This window comes from Festucalex cinctus, chromosome 1, assembly GCF_051991245.1.
Source record: "Festucalex cinctus isolate MCC-2025b chromosome 1, RoL_Fcin_1.0, whole genome shotgun sequence".
NCBI classification, from domain to species: domain Eukaryota; kingdom Metazoa; phylum Chordata; class Actinopteri; order Syngnathiformes; family Syngnathidae; genus Festucalex; species Festucalex cinctus.
Genome location: NC_135411.1, coordinates 30,081,595 through 30,087,734, shown reverse-complemented (window position 1 = coordinate 30,087,734; position 6,140 = coordinate 30,081,595).

Sequence of the window (6,140 nt, the reverse complement as noted above, 5' to 3'; positions counted from 1 at the left end):
AATCACCTGTAGCGATTTATCAGTTTTTTTATGTATGACGTTTGACTCTTAAATGAAGCTTTCATCCATCCATCCGTTTTCTTGACCACTTATTCCTCACAAGGGTCGAGGGGGGTGCTGGAGCCTATCTCAGCTGGCTTTGGGCAGTAGGCGGGGGACACCCTGAACTGGTTGCCAGCCAATCAAAGGTAAATTCAGCTTTCATATTCTTGGGAATTGTTTGCTTGGAGAAGACCATTGCAAAAGATTCCTTAAATAATGAGTAGATGCTAGTCCACCTCTGACCCATTGAGGGTCATACCCTTGAACCCGCCTGAACTGGCTTCCATGAAAAGCTGCAAGCGCAGAGCAAGCATTGCCCACGCTCTGGCTCGCTCTAACGACTTCCCAGTAATTTCTCTCCCCTGTGCCATTTCTGCTTCACACCACACGCCTATTTCCAGTTCCCCTGAGGATGACCTTTTTGACACCGGGGCTGCAAGCATCGGGGATGGTGTTGTGACAAGAGCGCAGCACAGTGTGACGCATCTGGACATCAAACAGAGAGGATTTTGCCTGGGGAAAGTCAAGTATTTGCGCCCCTTGACCCATGAATGCTCAAGTCTCTTCCAACTGACCCTTTAGGGCCACTGTACTTCTGGCTTTAACAGTCCTAGAAGATGGAATTTGACCACTTTACAGAATTTGGAAATCTCAAATCTGGAAATCCTCTTGACCAACAGTGACTCTTTTAGACTTGACACATTTTGTCTTCCAATATAGAGGATGACATCTCGGGCAAGTCACATGTTTGCACCCCCTAGACAAGACCATTGACTTGCAATGCTGCTGATCTCCCTTACCTGGCCCTTTAGGGCTACCGTATTTAAACAGTCCTGGAATTTATCATTCTTTTGAAACTGGATATCACTTGAGTCAACAGCGATTCTTTTAAGTCTGACACATGTACGTTTCAAATACAGTTGACGACATCTACCTTGGGCAAGTCAAGTATTTACGCCCCCTAACCCATGAACTTGTGACAGCGCTTGGATGTCTTCCATCTGACCTTTATGCCTCCTGTACTTCTCACTAGTCCTACAAGAGTAAGTTTACCACTGGCCACCATGTGGAGACTTTATGTCTAGAGAACACCTTTGCCAAACACGGATTGTTTTGTGTGTTTTCAGAGGTGGATTTAACACACTTCGATTGAAATTTTACCACTGTCTAGATTTTGGACACCATGAATCTAGATTACATCTCGATCATCAAGGATTATCTCAGATTTCACGCATCTGGACTTCAAATAAGGAGGATGATGTCCCAGGTACCTGGGGCAAGTCAAGTATTTGTGTCCACTGAGGACTGCAGATTGTGGTGCTGCTTGGCTCTTTTCCACTTGAACCTAAGGGGCCACTGTAGAAAGAAGAACTTTTACCACTGTCCAGAATTTGTAGACCCAAATCTGAATATTGCCTTGACCCACAGGGAGTCTTAAGACTGACTCATCTGGACATCAAATGGAAAGAAAAACGTAGTTTTCCGGTATAGTATTGAACTCCTTGCTCTGGAAATGGGGGGCCTCAACACTTGATACAATATGAGACACAATTTTACATGTTGCTTTTTTTTTTATCTCATCTACAAAGTGCAAGTGGCCAGGCCCTTGAGCGAAAAAAGTTTGCCCGGCCCAGTTCTAGAACCTTCCGACTTGAGAGAAGCTGCCCTCATGTAGGACTGTGGGGTAAAACGGTGAAGAAAACAAAAGTCAGCTGAGTGTTGGGCCAGTTGGAAGGGCGGCTGCTGAGTTTGTCTTCCGCTGACTCTCACCTTCACATTCAGGTGAGAGTCGCTGTGACTCCCGTCGTGTATATGCAACGCTTGTTTGTGTGCATAAAGAGGTTGCCCGGGATATGCACTCTGCTCTGGATAGATTCCAGGTCCGGGTATGTATCGCAAACCAGCCTCTGGAATCCACCTTTGCTCCTGGAAAATCCCACCTGAAATAGGTGTGTGTGTGTGTGTGTGTGTGTGTGTGTGTGTGTGTGTGTGTGTGACTGAGGCATGTGTGTATGAGTAAGCCAACCATAAACGTAACCGCGGCTTCTAAAAGGGCCCATCACAAGACATGAGCTGCTGTTAAATAGCACACGTTAAAAAGCCCCCAGGCTATAGCCGCTAATGGAGCCGACTTTGTCATCATGGGCGTAGACGAGTGAGCTGAGGTTGGCGGAGGATCAGTAAAAGTCGTAGTGACCTGCACCTTCTCCCCGGGACGTATACATGTGTTTGTTTGTCCGTTGCAAAGCAATCCAGCACGAGGATGCCCCGGTGTCAAATATGTGATGACGAATACGCAGTCGGTTTCTATTGTGGGCGCCGTTATCTGCTTTTATGGTCACGTCAAGGTGCAATTGTCTCGGGATCAGAGCTCAGATGGTGTTGATTAAGCTTGTGTCAACAATGACTGTACTCATGGAGTGTGAGCTTTGAGTGTGTTCACTTGTTAGCATAACAGCAAACGCCATGTTTGGATTTTTGTGCTTTTATTTGGACAATTGAAGACCATTTTGACATGGGATATTCGTTGGGATATTTGTCTCAAATATTAATATTGTTCCTTCATTGGTTCGAATTTGGACATTTGCTCCTTTCCGAGAACATGTGGAGGTCAATCTTACTAATACGCAAATTACAATATGAACTCTTATTTCAACGCCCTCTTAAAATAATTGCCTAGGTCATTTTTACAGATTTTTCAAGAAACACAAAAAAATTAACCATTTGCATCATTCGGAGATGACCTATGCAAAAATAAATATTTTTTGAAAAAAAAAAATGATGAAGGCAATTATTTTAAGAGGGTGACAATTTGGATATGGATATGCCCCTTCATTGACATTATTTCTTCATTAAGGATGTTGGAAAAACATTTTCAGATCCTTCACTTGAGTATGTGGATTATATTTGAACATTGTCCCCACACTTGGACAGTTGTCTAAAGTTTTGCACACTGTCCTTTCAATTGAACTTTTTGATCTAATTATTGCAATATCTGTTTATCAGAAAATTTTGATGAAACTTTTAACATTGTTGCTTCATTTGGAACATTTTACTCAAATGTTTGGCATTGTCACCTTTTCAGGAAATTTTTATGAAATTTTGATATTGTCCCAAGAGCTAGCTTCTGTAGCCTTTTCGGGCTATGCCCGGCCCCATGGGTGAAGGCCGGCCTGGCTTCAGGGGGGGGGGGGGGGGCCCGGTGACCCGCGTCCGGGCAAGGGAAACAGCGATCCAATATTCATACTCATTATAAGAGGTGATTGAGCCATGTTTTGTCTGGTCTCTCACCTAGCACCTGGTTGCCATGGGTGACCCTGCCAGGGGCATAAATCCCCAGACAACATAGCTCCTAGGATCATTGGGACACGCAAACCCCTCCACCACGTTAAGGTAGTACCGGGTACCGAGCCCCTTCATATGGGCTGTTCGGTCCCTGTACGACCGGTGTCAGAGTTTGGTCCCCATTGCCAGCAGTAAGTCAGATTCGTTTCCAGTGTGGGTTGGACTCCGCCAGGGCTGCCCTTTATCACCGATTCTGTTCATAACTTTTATGGACAGAATTTCTAGACGCAGCCGAGGCGTTGAGGGGGCCTCGGCATTGCATCTCTGCTTTATTTTTGCAGATGATGTGGTGCTGTTGGCTTCATCAAGCCGGGATCTCCAACTCTCACTGGAGCGGTTCGCAGCTGAGTGTGAAGCGGTTGGGCTGAAAATAAGCACCTCCAAATTTGAGACCATGGTCCTTAGTCAGAAAAGGGTGGGTGTGCCCTCTTCGGGTTGGGGATGAGATCCTGCCCCAAGTGGAGGAGTTCAAGTATCTCGGGGTCTTGTTCACGAGTGTGGGCAGGATGGAGCAGGAGATCGACAGGCGGATCGTGCAGCGCCTGTAGTGATGCGGGCTCTGTATCAGTCCGTTGTGGTGAAGAAGCAGCTGAGTCGAAAGGCAAAGCTCTCGATTTACCAGTCGATCTACTTTCCTACCCTCACCTATGGTCACGAGCTGTGGGTCGTGACCGAAAGAACAAGAACTCGGATGTAAGCGGCCGAAATGAGTTTCCTCCGCAGGGTGCCCGGGCTCTCCTTTAGAATAGGGTGAGACGCTCGGTCATCCGGGAGGGACTCAGAGTAGAACTGCTGCCCTTCCACGTTGAGAGGAGCCAGTTGAGGTGGCTCGGGCATCTGGTTCGGATGCCTCCTAGACGCCTCCCTGGAGAGGTGTTCCAAGCATGTCCCACCGGCCGGTGGCCCCGCGATGACCCAGGACATGGTGTCTCTCGGCTGGCCTGGGAAAACCTTGGGATCACGCCGTAGGAGCTGATTGAAGTGGCTGGGGAGAGGGAAGTCTGGGCTTCCCTCCTAAAGCTGCTGCCCCCGCGACCCAACCTCAGACAAGCTGTAGAAGATGAATGATGGAGAAGATGGACTTTGAGAAAAGTTTTCCTTTCTGACCGAAAATGAAATCACTTTTTGATGGACAAAAAAAACAAAACACTTTTTATCCTCACTAAGCGTCAAGACATATATCACATTCCTAAATCATACCTCCCACTGACACTATATCGACCTCCCACTAGCCTTCTGTGAGAAACACAATGTGTGGCCTGCAGGGAAACAGGAGTCACCACTTCACTCGTCTTCTCCGGCAGCTCTTTACGGCTCGGTTTACTGTGCTCCGGCGTCTATAAAAGTCCTTTTATAGGGTTAAAAACGTTTGTTAGGCACATGATTGCCAGTAAACATGTTGCCTGTAAGCTTGTGAAGAAGTGAAAGGAGGCAGAGAGGGATAAAGAGTCTGCTTTTGGTTTGTAGAACTTCCAACTTTCCCTTCGAAATTGAATCCAAATTACAGCACATATCAGAGAAATGACAGCAGACATTACACATATCAGGATCTCAATCTTCAGGAAATTGTGTTTTATTGGTACTTGTGGGTCCTGGAAGTAAAAGGTTCCAATCAGAAGTGGTCCCAAAGGTTTCTCGAAGGTACTCATCCCAAGGCAGGGTCAAGATGTAGAAACACATTGGTCATTCAACAGTTACTAAAAAGTAATGTTTCAAAATGAAAACTGGTTGGACTTTTAAACATCATTACCACCATGTAAGGTTCAATATTATGGTTATGGCAAATATTTAGATATTAAAATGTAATAGCTTACCTGTCCCAGACAAGTGGTACATTATGTTCTTTGATAAAGCTCCATACGTTAAGAGACGGCGATGCTATTCCGTGTTGTTTACATATGACACAATGATTTCCCTTTGTCATCGGCGTGACGCATCCCAAAGAGGGAATCCTCACAGCGCATCACATCCTCGCCCTTCTTGTTTTTTCCCTTTCCATTTCCCACCAGGATGTGAAGCGTTCACCTCCAAGAAACGTGACTCATCGTGTATGTCGCCGCGAGTGCATGTCCAGGCTGTGACATCACCATGACGACGCTCGCTAAAGGCACCAATGCATCAGTCAGCCGCTGTTAGTAATACAGCGACTTAATAGCTTTAGCATCAGTGCATTTAGCTTGCAACGATGACAGTGAGCGAAATAAAACTCCAAAGATCGTATGATAGAGCACAAATGCTGAAGTCATTTGTGAACGTTATTGGGGAACAAGAAATAACACAAGAAATTTCATAAAATAGAAGATATTTGCTGAAAGGACAGAAAGTTAGGATTAGAATTGCACATCACCTGTAGTGAACACACACTATGTGTATGTCCTGTGTTAGCACATGTCTCAGTTTGTGAGTGACTAAGCCAGAAATATTGGTTAGAATTAGAGCATTAAAGTCCACGAATGTTGTGTCCACTTTGGGAAAGGATTATTATATGCACAACGGGGTTGTTTTAGGGAGCAAGTAGTTGTCAGTTTCATTTAAATAAACTTTTAAGAATAAACCATCTGTCTCCCTTTTTTAACATTAGACCTACTATTCTGCTGTCTTTTAATGATGAGAGTAGTTGGAGTTTTTTTTTTTTTTTTTTTTTTGAGCTGTTGCAAAAAGTTTGAGAAGCATATGAGTGTCTAGGGTTGGAGGGGACTTGTTGGGGGGGGTTCGTGCTCCTTACTCGGCCAACCAGCTCCCCTGGCGGAGCC